At 36.2% G+C, this 13,387-nt stretch overlaps 1 long non-coding RNA gene across 1 annotated transcript; it reads left to right on the top strand.

The window, feature by feature from the left end:
• The first annotated feature begins 575 nt into the window (after positions 1–575).
• LOC145559564 (uncharacterized) lies at positions 576–3,100 on the top strand. Its single transcript, XR_014092773.1, has 3 exons — positions 576–845; positions 1,516–1,572; positions 2,679–3,100. It is a non-coding gene; the product is annotated as an uncharacterized LOC145559564 (long non-coding RNA).
• The last annotated feature ends 10,287 nt before the right edge of the window (positions 3,101–13,387 follow it).

The raw sequence follows: 13,387 nt of genomic DNA, 5'->3' as shown, positions 1-13,387 counted from the left end.
GGATTTGATAACTTGTTATTCAATTTGGTTTTAGGGTGATTTTGATCCTTGTTTACTTGATGAATTGGTGTGGTGCTTGTTGGTGTTGTGTGAACCTTGATTTGTTAGATTAGTAGACCTAATACTCTTTGTGTGGTTGTTGTGGTGATTTCTTTGTTTTGGTTTATTTGATTACTTTGCATAAATACCGACCATGTCTCGAAGAAACCGACCTAGAAATTAAACACCGATGCTAGATTGCAACCCATCGCCTCCTCCTCCCGTTGCTCCACCACAAGTAGATACAATGGGGATTGTGTTTAATGACTCGACCTTCTTGGCTAACTTTGTTAGGAATTGTAATACCCCGTATTTTAATGTATTTTATATATATTATTTATTTAATAATAAAATATATTTTGGGTCAAACTATTTTAATTATTGGAATATATAAATAAAACAAGTTTTGGGTCAATAACTAATTAATCTAAATGTAGCCCATTTTCACTATAAGGCTAATCATTTTATTTACTTATTTATTTGGGCCAATTATTCTTCCCATCATACCATTTCTTATGAGGCCCAAATAATTATAATTTACCCTATTCTATAAATATCCCTTTGACCCCCAAATTTGCCTCACAAAAGTCAAAGGGGTAAGCTTTTTTTTTCTTTTCCTTCTTCCTCATTTTCTTTCTCTTGTTCTTACTTTTCTTTTCCCCTGCTTCACGTGAACTGCTCACAATGCAAGGAGAAGTTGGAAGCTTTGCTCCTCCACGTCACCCGCCACCTCACACCTGCCACGTCACCAGCCACCTCCGGCCGCTCAGCAGCCGCCGGCGACCAGCCGACCACCACCACCACGGGTCACCTCCTTCTTCCCTTTTCTCTCCTCTTTTCATTCTAGCTATTTTGATGATTTTATTTATGGGTTTTGGTTTTAATTATTCAAAGTATGTTTGATTAGTATCATAATTATGTTTTGATGATTAAAGATTGTAAATTTTAAATAATTAAGTGTTTTATTTTCAGATTTCATAAAATTATAAGTTATGGTTTTTAATTATTAAAGTGTTGATTTTTAGGGTTCTAACTCACAATTGATTTGGGGGTTTTATATACCCATTGATTGTAAGTGGTAATAAAGCTTAAGGATTGTATCTTTATGGAGTTTTAATGAAATTTTAATGGGTTTTTGTTAATAGAATAATGTTGGAATTTTTATTTACATACTACTTTTGTGTATTAATTAAAGGGAGTTGATTACCCATAAGTAGAGAATATTCTAAGTGGTTTTAATATAATTTTAAGATTTTTTTTAAAGGGTTTAAGCCTTAAAAAAGTATGCTGGAATTTTTATATGAACACTATAATTGAGTTTTCACTTTGTGGTTTTAATTACTCTCTTAAAGAGAGAGTTTTAAAGGTTTTAAACCAAAATTTCAGCTTGTTAGTGAGGTTTTAAAATGTTTAAAAGTTGCTGGAAATTTGTGTATACTAAGGTAATTAATATAGGTTTATTGTCCCTTTATGTAGGAGACTTGGTTCGAGAGGTGTTGTAGTGTAATTGACCATTTTAAGAGCTTAATTGAGGTACGTATGCGTACTTAGCATATTTTGATGATGTAGAATCATGCTAGGTTTGATTTCAATAAATTACAAGCATGAGGAAGGAATTATTTGTAATCATGCTAAGGTTTATGTATGGAATTGTGAATTTATGGTGTTTGTGATTGAATTGTGAAGCATGAATTATTTGTGATGGTTATGGATAGGATTTTTATATTTTGGGCATGTTGTGTTTGAACCACATTTTTATTTATGGCATGTTACTAGGCATGATTAATTAAACTACATGTTTAATTATGTTTGGAATATTGAAAAGGAATTTTATTATGGTTCAAATAATTTTTATTGATGCTTTAAGCATGAGGAAGGAGCTATATAAGTGTCTATGTACACAAGGAATAAATTGTATGTTGGTGCCTTTGTGCACTTAAGGTGTTTTTAACACCGAGGGATAGGATTTTTGGCGCATTATGCGTTTAAGGTGTCTTTGACACTGAGGTAGAATTAAAAAGGGTTCAACATTAAATAATATGTAGTCACTAATTATTCAAGAATTAAATTGGTATGTTTGTTTGATTGAATAATTATTGTTGATTGACTTATTTTGCTTTGAGAGTCATCACCAAGTCTAATAATACGTAAATAACGTAAAGTGAAAGAGATTACACACCAAAACTCTTGGAACGTATATACCTTGAGTATGAACAATGGGGGGAGTTATGGGGTTTTATATTTAACCATAACTTCTAATGGAGTACAGGATGCTGTATATTCCTTTTTTATTTATTATTATGCGCAGGAATTCCGCCACCTTTGAGTGGTTTTGTCGCTGGCACGGTTAGCTCCCGTGTCAGTTAACCTCAAATTTATTTGGGGGAGGTTAGGAGGTGGAAACCCGTTCGATGCGTAATCAACGCTAAATGAATTAATTAGTGTCTAGTCATTGTGTCTTGTTGATTGGTGTGTGCGCTTGTGAACGGGTGTAATGAGGTAAGTGTGTGTTGATAAGTGAAAGCATGATAGTGTGTTTAATTACGCTTATGTACTCAGCTTTGCTGATTGTGTGTGTTTGTGTATTTGGCCATGTCTTTACCTTGGCCCTATGATGACCCATTTCTAATGGAGAGTAGTGGAAACAAGTAGAGATAAACTTTTCAGGTATTGAAGCATGATCATGATGGGGCATGAGAGAAGAGTGAATCTTACTAGTTTTCATTAGGTTACAAGGTGTTTTATGCTTTATTTATTTATGACATATTTTATGTGGACTAACACAAAGGTTTGGTTTTGGAACGGTTTTTGAATAAGGGCCTTTAATGGTTCCAAGTTGTAGTTTGATTTTATTTGACTTTGTTTGTTTGGTTTTAAACTTTATTTTCGTTTGGTTGACTTTTGAGTTGACTTGCTTAATCGGTTTTTAATTTTGAGTCTTCCGCTGTGTATCTTTGATAATTGCCTTAGTCGTTTTCACGGTGGCGGTAATGTCTTAGTTATTCCTAAATCGTGTTTTTAAAAGAGTAGAATGGGTATTTAAAAGAAAGGAATTTCTAGGGTGTTACAGGAATAGTTGGAGGCGAGTTAGGCAGCCAAGTTTTACAATGATGACGTATCTGACTCCTTAGGGGTAGGGGGGAGATGTAAGAATGCTTTTTTAAGGTTTCGACCTAGGACCTTGACTGGATTTGCACGCCCTCACCTACAAGAGATTGACTCTTGAGTTCCTTTCTACCCTCTACGTGCACTAAGACATGACCCATACCCCCCGATACATAACCTTCCAGCTCAAGAACGCAAGCCATAAGATGACTATTAGGAGGTTTAACCAAGCATTTGGGTGGCTGATCCGTGCCATTTATGGCACCTTTAGGCTATGTTTTCTTTTTATTTCTATGCTCTTTTTTAGTCTTTTATATCGTGTTTTTATAGAATAATGCTCGATTTGCGTGTTTTTGTGTTAGTTTAGAGAAATGCGTGTTTTTAATGGTTTTCTTATCATTTTATTCATTTCTCGGCTATTTCTCTCGATTCTCCGTTTCTTTGTCTTGTTTTGTAGGTACGTCGAGTTACCGCGAATTTAATAATCAAGGAGGGAGCTCAAGTGCATTCAAGGAATTCAACGGAGCCAAGTTAGGGAAGCCAAGCACGCAAGTCAAGCCAATCCAAGAAACAAAGGAAAATGAAGGCTTGCAAAGTATCAAAAAGGACCTTTGTGCATTGTTTCAGCCATATCTCGAGTTCTATAGATTCGATTGAGGTGATTCAAGTTGGGTTAGAAACTAGACTTGAATAGCTTTCCAATAATAGGTTGCACGCCTTCATACAATTCCTATATTGTGAGTTACAGCCTTCCAAAGTTGGCCCTGCAAATCTGCCGCGGGCTACAGTACCCGCGGGCGCGGGGCTGCCGCAACCTATTTCTGCCCATTTTCGACCAGGAACTTGGAGAGGGCTAGCCGCGGGCACCCTGCCGGCGCGGGCCTAGCCCCGGGGGCGCGGCTTTCTAGGTTTTACTTGCGATTTCATTTATTTCCTCCTTTTGTATACATAGTGTACGACCTTCTTTATTCTTCAGACATGAAATACTTTAGTTTAAGATAGTTTCTCTTTCCTCTAAGGAGGATTAGCTTAGATTAGGAGTTCCTCTCTCTAGATTAGGAGTAGTTTTAGAGAGAGAAAGTGAAGGATTTCAATGGTGATTGAGAGATTGAAGATACAAGGGTGACAATTGTGTTCAAAATCTTCTCTATTATCAATGAACATTCTTTACTCTATCTCACCTTATTGCTTTGTTTAATTTCATGTTTGTTTGGATTGATTTTTTTGTTTGATGCTTGATTAGTGTAGTTATTCTTGATATATTGTTGATTCTCGATTTCCATAGTTGTTACTTGATTTGATGATGATGTTTCTTGAGTAGTTTACTTGCTAGGGTTTGGGTAGACATGTGTGATTGATGAATTGAGATTGATTTGGAAATTTAAGTAGTTCTTGTGTTGTGATTAAATTGATTTATAGAGGTTTGCATGTTGCTTAGTTAATTGGAATAGCTAACCATGATTGTTAGCATTGATTGCATGATTGAATTGATTGACATGACCACTTGATATCGATTTGATCATAATTGTTTGAGTGTTTGATTATATTTCTTCTTATTATTTAGCACTAGAGAAATTTATGTAAGAGAGTATGAGGATGATTAGTTGAATGCTCCTAATTGCTCCTACTATTTGTCTTTGCATTGCTTGGATGGGTTGATTCCCTAATTAGCTTGGTTATCATGAATGCATGTTGATCCCCATTCCCTAGTGCTTTATTTGTTTGGTTCTTTGCGTAGTTAGTTGGTTAGTGTTTACATTTTACCCTTAGACTTCGACCTAGCTTAGGCACATAATTGAGAGCACTTGAACATAACCGTTCCTAGTGGTTCGACCCTTGACTTACCTCTATACTTGTATTTAGGTTAGTTGAGTGATTATAAATTTGTTTGACCGTAAGGAGGATTAGTTCAACGACCTAGATTTCCCCACGTTAGTGGCCAACGACCATATTCATAGGACCCAAGGATAGGTACCCTTGTAATTATAATGTGCGAGAGTTTTGGAGAAAACTCACGGGCCTTTTCGAGTACAACTCTAGGTCCGATAAGGACACAACCATTATCCACCCCGATTTTCGGCTTTCTCAGGGGATTATAGCAAACACGACATTTGCTAGCGGTAATAGCTCGAGGGTGGTGTCCACAAGGGAGCTTTACTTCCTTTGGCATTGAGTGAGAGGAGCACGACCTTAGATGTAGGGTCTTGGCTTGTTGACATGTAATCCCCCGTATTTTTTTTAAAATATTTTATAATTGAAAATTTATTTTATTTATAATTTTTATTTGTTATTTTCCGGAATTTAATTTCAAAAGTTTCAAATTATTAATGTGGGTCGAAAATTATATGAACAAATTATTTTATATACCTTCATTCTACAATATATGTCCAAACAAACAAGCCTAACCCATTATTTTTATATGGCCCAATCTTCCTACTTACTCTACAACTCTCTCTTCTATAAATACCCCATAAGTCCCTAAAAGTTTTCCCCACACAAAAGGTAAGTCTTATTTTTTTTCTTCATTATTTTTATTTTTCTTTTCTTTTTCCTTATTTTCCTTATTTTCTTATTCCTTTTTCTTTCTTTCTTTCTTTTTTTTTTTTCTTTCTTTTTCCTTTCCTACGTGAGTTCCCCAAACTCACTGCCAACACCCCTGCCGCCAGCCACCTCCGGCGTACTCACCTGCCGCCGTCGCCAGACTGGCGGCAACCACCCGGTCGTGGCCCATCCATGGCCCACTCTTCATTCCCCTTTGTTTTGTTTACTTTTCATAATTGAATTAATTGCTTTGAGTTTTGGTTTTATTGTTTGAAATTAATTTATTCAGTATGAAAAACTATATTTTGGTGATTTAAAGTTATAATTTCTGATTATATAAGGGTTTTAATTTTTCAGATTTTGTAATTATAAAACCTACGGTTTCAATTTATTTAAATTATGATTTTAGGGTTCTTATGATCAATTTAATTGGGGCTTTTGTTCCTGTTGAATTTCTATTGATTAATTGAGCATAATTACATGCTTTAAAGGAAGTTTTAAGGAGTTTTAATCAAATTTATATTGCTAGAACTTTATTTAAAGAAGTAGTGTTGTGATTTTAATGAAAGGGGTTTGATTACCCATTAAAAGAGAGATTAATTAAGGGTTTTAAAATAATTTTCAGATTTTTATAAAGTGTTAAACTTGTTGTAAGTCCATGAAAAAGGTGTATTTTAAGGTTTTCATCAAGGAAATTTAAAGAACTATATATAAACTTTTGATTTTAATTAAAGGGAAGGTTTAATGTTGTTTATTAATTGGATTTTAAAGGTCTTAAAGTAATTTAGTATTGCTTTAAATTTGATTGTTTGGGTATTGATTGAAGTTTTATTGTTTGGTTTAGGAGAGGAGTTTATTGAAGTTGATATCTAGTTAGTAAAGTGGCATACTGTAGGCGTCGCTCGAAGTGCGCATACATTAAAGCATGTGATGAATATGCTTGGCACTCATAGGAAGTGGGAATTGGCATATACGATTAGGGACAAGGAAAGTAGGGAGCCGCCAACAAGTTTTTAAGGAACTTGTAAACCGTTCACGGATCATAAAAGGCAACCACGATTAAGGAACAACGATTGACCCGTGAAGGTTACACCCCATTCATAATCCATGAGATTACTAACTCCATATGGTTCGGAACCACGAAAGGAGGATCGGGGATGATAGTACGAAGTGAGTCATGGAGTCACATTCGCCCGTATTGGCCTCTACTCGATTCTTATAGTGAAAAGTGATTCATGCGATCTCAAAGGCATATAAACAAAATATTCAATTCGCTCCAAACTATTATTATGCTAAATTGGTTTAATATTAATGCATCATATCATATTATTCTAAAATATTAGTGATCACTTTAATTAATAACAAGATTAAAAAGGAACCTAAACCGGTTGTCCAAATTATCTTATCAGGCGTGATCTTCAATTACATATTCCATTTAAACATGCAATACTGTGATCAATAATAACAATAGAATAAATATTAATATTGGAAGTAATTCAACAATAATAGCGTTAGTCAAATCAAATATAAATTAACCTAATCATGATACTAGCAATATAAAATAATAAGAGTAATTAAGTGAATTAATTACTCACTTTCCGCGTTTCCTTGAATTGCTACATCATGAATAAATTGTTAATAACTTCAATAAAAATATAAATCAAATGAAAATTAATATAGATTTGATTTGGTCCAAACCCTCAGTTATTTAAACCTTTCACGCCTTGGTTTAAGGACGGAACCTCGGGTTCAGTATAGACTCCTTGGAGTGCTTAGGAGAAGTATTTTGAGAGAATAGGGTGGCTAGTATTTAGGCTAAAGAGGGAGAAGAGAATTATTTTGTGATCAAGCTTGTTGATGATTGAAAAAGGGGTGATATGACCTCTATTTATAGGAAAAAATAGGGTCGAAGAATCAAGAAAAGATCGAGTTCGAATCGGATTAAAACTCTTGCGATAGTCAGCAGTTTTTACAGTTTTTGTTTTTATCATATCTTTTGATCCAGAAATTGGAATAAGATGAATAAGATATAGTTGGAAATCTCTTGAAGTCTAATTTCTAAACCAATTAGAATCAGATTAAAATATTTTGTAGAACAAAATATATAGCCGAAATAGTGAGACGGTATCAGTTTTGGATAGAGTTTGACATTTTATTCATATCTTTTCCGTTATAGCTCGGAATTGATATTATAATATATAATTGGAAATATAATTTCAAGGGCTATACAAAAATATAAAATTCATATAAAAACTATGAGGCACGAAAATAATATCTGTCTATCTTTGAATGTCTTTTAATTCGGATAAAATTAGGACTTTAAAAAAAAGGAGTTTCATTCAATTTCAAACTCTTTAATCTTATCTTTTCAAAAAGGATAATTAAGATCTTTTAGAAACTTATAGAAGCTTCCAATTAATCCTAATTGGTTTAGGAATTGTATTAAATCATTTGGACCCTGCACATGATCATTGGGTCGTAGGTAAGGTGGGCTTAGGTTCGGTTTGGGCTAGTTTAATATTTTGGCACTAACTTATTCGTTATAACTCGGATTTGGGCTTATAATATATCGTTGGAAAGCTCTTTTCAAGCCCCATCCAACTATTCAATCATTAGACCCATATTATGGACCACAATAAACTGGATTAAACGTTTTTATAAAAAGGACACGAAATGAATGATTTTAAAGGACACGGAATGAATTATTTTGGGTTTTAAGGCACGAAAAGAGTAAAATAAGTTATGGTTTGGGGAAATGGGCTAGGAATTGGGTTGGTTTATGAAATGAAAATATGGATTTAAGCACTCCAAAAATTAAATACTCAACGCGACCAATAATGGCGTGAAAGGTTGTTCATCATTGGGTTTGGTTTTGGGGAGACATTTTTAGGTGTCTACAGAAGCCCCCACTTTGACTGAGTTTGTAGAAACGTTAGTTTCGAAAACGATAGTCAAAGTAGTCGATAGGGACGGAGAATGATTTAAGACGTTCTGCGATCCTAAATCACTCTGTATATGCCGATAGGGCTGTACACCGGTCCAAAACCGGACCGGACCTGACCCGGACCTGAATGGACCGGGACCTGAATTCTTGATTTTTAAGGACCGGAGACCGGACCTGAATCAACAGGTCCGGTTCCGGTCCAGACCTGAAAAATCAGGTTCGGTCCGGGTTTGGACCTGAATAGACCTGATTAATTTTTTTTTTTGATTTTTTTTTTAAATAATATGAAAGTGCTGACCTGTTTAGACCTGTTTGGACCTGTTTAGACCTATTATGGACCTGTTTGGACCTGATTGGACCTGTTTGAACCTGTTATGGACCTGTTTGAACCTGTTTATGGACCTATTTAAACTTATTAAATAAAAAAAGTAGTTTTACCGGTTTCAGGTCCGGACCTGAAATTTCTGGGTTTTACCCGGACCGGACCTGAAACCCGGAATCCTTGAATTTCAAGGACCGGGACCGGACCTGAATCTACAGGTCCGGATCAGGTCCGGTCCCAACAGGTCCGGTTCAGGTCGGTTTTCAGGTCCGGGCTAGTTTTTGTACACCCCTATACGCCGATACCTGCAGAAAAATGTTAATTCCACATATAAAAGAGTAAAGGGATAGAACGCTTATCTGACACCAGTGTATCGGTGACAAATTAGTTTGGTAGTTTCCTATGCTTGAAGGAATCCACCGGATGATGTTTGTTGAAATGCTTTCCATGCTTGAGGAAAAACGACAGATGAGTTTGGTAGCTTTCTAAGCCTGAAGAAACCTACCGGATGACACTTTCCATGCTTGAGGAAAGTCGACATATGATTTTGGCGTTTTTCTATGCTTGAAGAAATCCACCGATAATGCTTTCCATGCTTGAGGAAAGCCGACAAAGGAATTTGGCGGTTTTCTATGCTTGAAGAAATCCAACGATAATGCTTTCCATGCTTGAGGAAAGCCGACAAAGGAATTTGGCGGTTTTCTATGCTTAAAGAAATCCACCAGATAATACTTTCCATGCTTGAGGAAAGTCGACAGATGATGATATTGCAAGTCTCTGTGTATCGAGAACCTTGTGTCATAAAATGATGGTGGTTTGATTGTCCCCGAACGTGGGCTGTAGATGGTTCGCTTGTCCCCGAACGTGGGCTGTAGATGGTCCGCTTGTCCTCGAACATAGGCTGTAGATGGTCCGCTTGTCCCCAGACGTGGGCTGTAGATGGTCCGCTTGTCCCCGGACGTGGGCTATAGATGGTCCGCTTATCTCCGGACATGGGCTGTAGATGGTTCGCTTGTCCCCGAACGTGGGCTGTAGATGAGACCTACAAAAATAAATTTGCCAATGGACTCGTATATATTGTGATTAACTTAACCACTGACTTGACCAATTTTGACTTGATGTGACATGACATGTGTATGACTTGTGAGTGTGTGTGTGTGTATATGTGTGTGTGCAGACACAAGCAAACGAAGATGTAAAAGCAAAAATTTTCCGTCAATTTTTGTCATGAGTGGAGGGTACCGACTTTCTCCTGAAAAAGAAAGATGTGAAAACTGAACTTTTATTTTCAAACTTCCCTCGATGAGAAAATTTTGAAAAAGTTTTTTAATTTCCCCAAAAGAAAATAATGAAAAAGGGAAGAAGTTTTAAACTTCCTCCTTGAGCAAGACGAAATGAATTGTATGGATTGAATTGCTTGTTCTGAAAATAATGTATGCATGACGAATGTTCTTAGGCCAGGAGGCTAAGGACAATTACATCATGTGACACGATAGATGAATGAACTTAAGTCATGGAGCTAAGCATCATATATGGTGTAAAGAAGCGATTTTGAACGTCACTTAGGTCTAGAAGCTAAGCACGTATATAGATAAAGTGATTATTGCATAATGAACGTTGCTTAGGTCAAGGAGCTAATAACGATATGCTTTGTATGATTAAAAAATGTTGCTCAGCACATTATGCGATGCGTGAAACAATGAATATTGCTCAGGTCAGGAAGCTAAGCAAGTATACAACGTTTCTTCTAATGAATGCTGTCTTGAAAGATGATGAAGCATGCACAATAGGGAAACAAGATTTCACGATAAAGGGTTCCTAAGGGAAAGATGATATAGCTATGTATGTGTGAGTAAAGTGTGTGAATGTGATACTAAGGCTGGCTGCAAAGGTTATGGTGATGGAAAGAGATGTGAGAAGAGTCAAAGATGATGACTCTTTAGGCTAGGTAGGCTAAATGATGTGGGTTCAAGCCCCCAAGTCTAGCTCTAAATGGGTAGGGGTAAGCATTGGATATTCTTTGACTCGAGCATGCATGGATATGAATATGAATGTGGCCGTACCTCGATGTGAGGTTGCCTACGTATCCGTTAGGAATCAGGCCGAACGTAGCTCTAACCGAACTTTGCACAAGTGTATGTACACCTCAAAGAGGTCTTTCAAGGGTTGTAATATGGTTAAGTTGATGATTTAAAGAAGAAAAGGGTACAAGGCTCCAGACCCGAGAGAATCCCCAAGATGTGTAATTGTGAATTTGAAAATTTTGAATTTTGCAAGTTTATTTTCATTTTTTTTTGTTTTGATTTTTATTTATTTATTTATTTATTTTTTTTGTGAATGTGGGCAATCTCAGATCATGTGGTCCATCACTCACTTAGCATTCATGTTTTTCAGGCACGGTACCAAGCACTCGATGAGAGACGCAATTTGAGACGTGTTCATATCAAAGACATTGGAACACTTGCCCTTAGACATTGTTTTATTGTTGCTTTGCTACTTTTTTTTTACTTGCTTTTTGAATGTTATACAATTACACACCTTCCCATCCTAGGGTTAAGTGAATGTGGGTTGAATAAAAAAGGTCAACCGTTAGACGAGGCTCAAAGTGGTTGATGAAGAAATGGATATGTGCTTGAACGGTTAACAGGGAATGACAGGGTTGCAAAGGTGCCTCAAGTCATTGGTGTACCTTGTGTTTAGTTCGGTAATTGATTTTTTTTTTTTTTTTTTTTTTTTGGCGAAAGACATGATCAAATGCAAAGGAAAAGAAATACTCATTGATGGAACTTGGCATATAGACATAAGGATAAGGAGAACCTATGCTAGACGTATTAGGGGAAAAGGATAAGAAAAAATAAAGCATGAAATCTTATATGGGAACTTGGCTTGTGCTTCGTCTTCATGGTTTCTTATGAATTACTTCTTGCCGCCTGGTACTCGGATTGGAAAGGAAGAGTGTATGAAAATATTTTGAAAACTGATGGGAAAAACTCCTCTCATTCCTATTACGACGGAAATCGATGCATGCATGGTCCTAGTATACGATCATAAACAATATAGTGCATTACTCGAAGACAAAGTGTGTGCAATGACTCAACATGTGTGATTAGGTGAGTTTATTAAGACTCGTGGTATGATCGCATGGCTAGATATGAGGACGTTGTGAAAAACAAAGGACCCAATGACCAAATAGCACAGAAGACTAAAAGACAAACTAACTTGATTAATTTTGTCCAATTTTAATGTTTATGCTATTTACTAGGTGAAAACGGTCCATTGGCAATCGTTAGTCATAAATAAGATCAACCACAATCAAAGACAAAGAACACATGTTAAGGTTAGCACAAAAAATCACAAGAAACTAGGAAAAGGACTAGAATTCTAGAAGAGTTAGGACTCATGGGTATAAAAAAAATAAATTAAAAAAAAAAACAAAATCTATAATCCTATTTTATATGAGTTGACACGGATTAAAGGACTTGGCTAAGACTAGCCTAACACGAAAAGTTTAAAAAAAATAAATAAATAAGAAAATTGACGCTTAAAAGACACCTAAACTGGACAGGCTGTAGTAAATCAGTTATAAATTTTTATCTGTGACTCTGATTGGGACAAAACTAACGCCAAATGAAAGATAAAAATCAGGGCTACAGATCCATAGGTGGCACGACACGTAATAAAAATCCGGGTTGACTCAAATTAAAAAAAAAAAAATCTATGACTCGACTCTAAAAAAAATAAAAAGGGTTTGATTATAAGCATATTGTCACGCATGATGTACATATAAGCATATTGTCACGCATGATGCAATGAAATTTGCAACCTAAAGTCAAGTTTTATGTTCGACTATGGTCAAGCTTTTGCGTGTCAAAGGGTACCATGGTTAAGAGTTTGGACGCGTTAGCAAGGCAGCCTCCCTTGAGGGTGTATGCCAACGGGCGACTCCGCGAGTTCGTGATGAAATTGAACTCGACTCCATGGTTTGGGTGGATTTAAAAACTCGGATGAACCCTTATTGCCATGAGCGTTTTTGGGTTGATAGAGCATAAATCCCTCGGGCTAGCCACATACGTAGAACACGTACTATTGTGGCAAAATAGGTAAGCTAAAATGCATATGCATATGTGACAATGCCAATTAAATCATAGGAATATTTTTCAAGAATCTTTCAAGTCTCATCCACTCATCTCAATTAAATACCGATCACTCAAATCGATAAATAACCAATAATCCTCCCCAGTGGAGTCGCCAAATTGTAGGCGTCGCTTGAAGTGCGCCTACATTAAAGCATGTGATGAATATGCTTGGCACTCATAGGAAGTGGGAATTGGCATATACAATTAGGGACAAGGAAAGTAGGGAGCCGCCAACAAGTTTTTAAGGAACTTGTAAACCGTTCACAGATCATAAAAGGCAACCACGATTAAAGGACAACG

Source organism: Chenopodium album, chromosome 9, assembly GCF_948465745.1.
Source record: "Chenopodium album chromosome 9, dcCheAlbu1.1, whole genome shotgun sequence".
NCBI classification, from domain to species: Eukaryota; Viridiplantae; Streptophyta; class Magnoliopsida; order Caryophyllales; family Amaranthaceae; genus Chenopodium; species Chenopodium album.
This window is presented reverse-complemented; position numbering and strand designations above follow the sequence as displayed.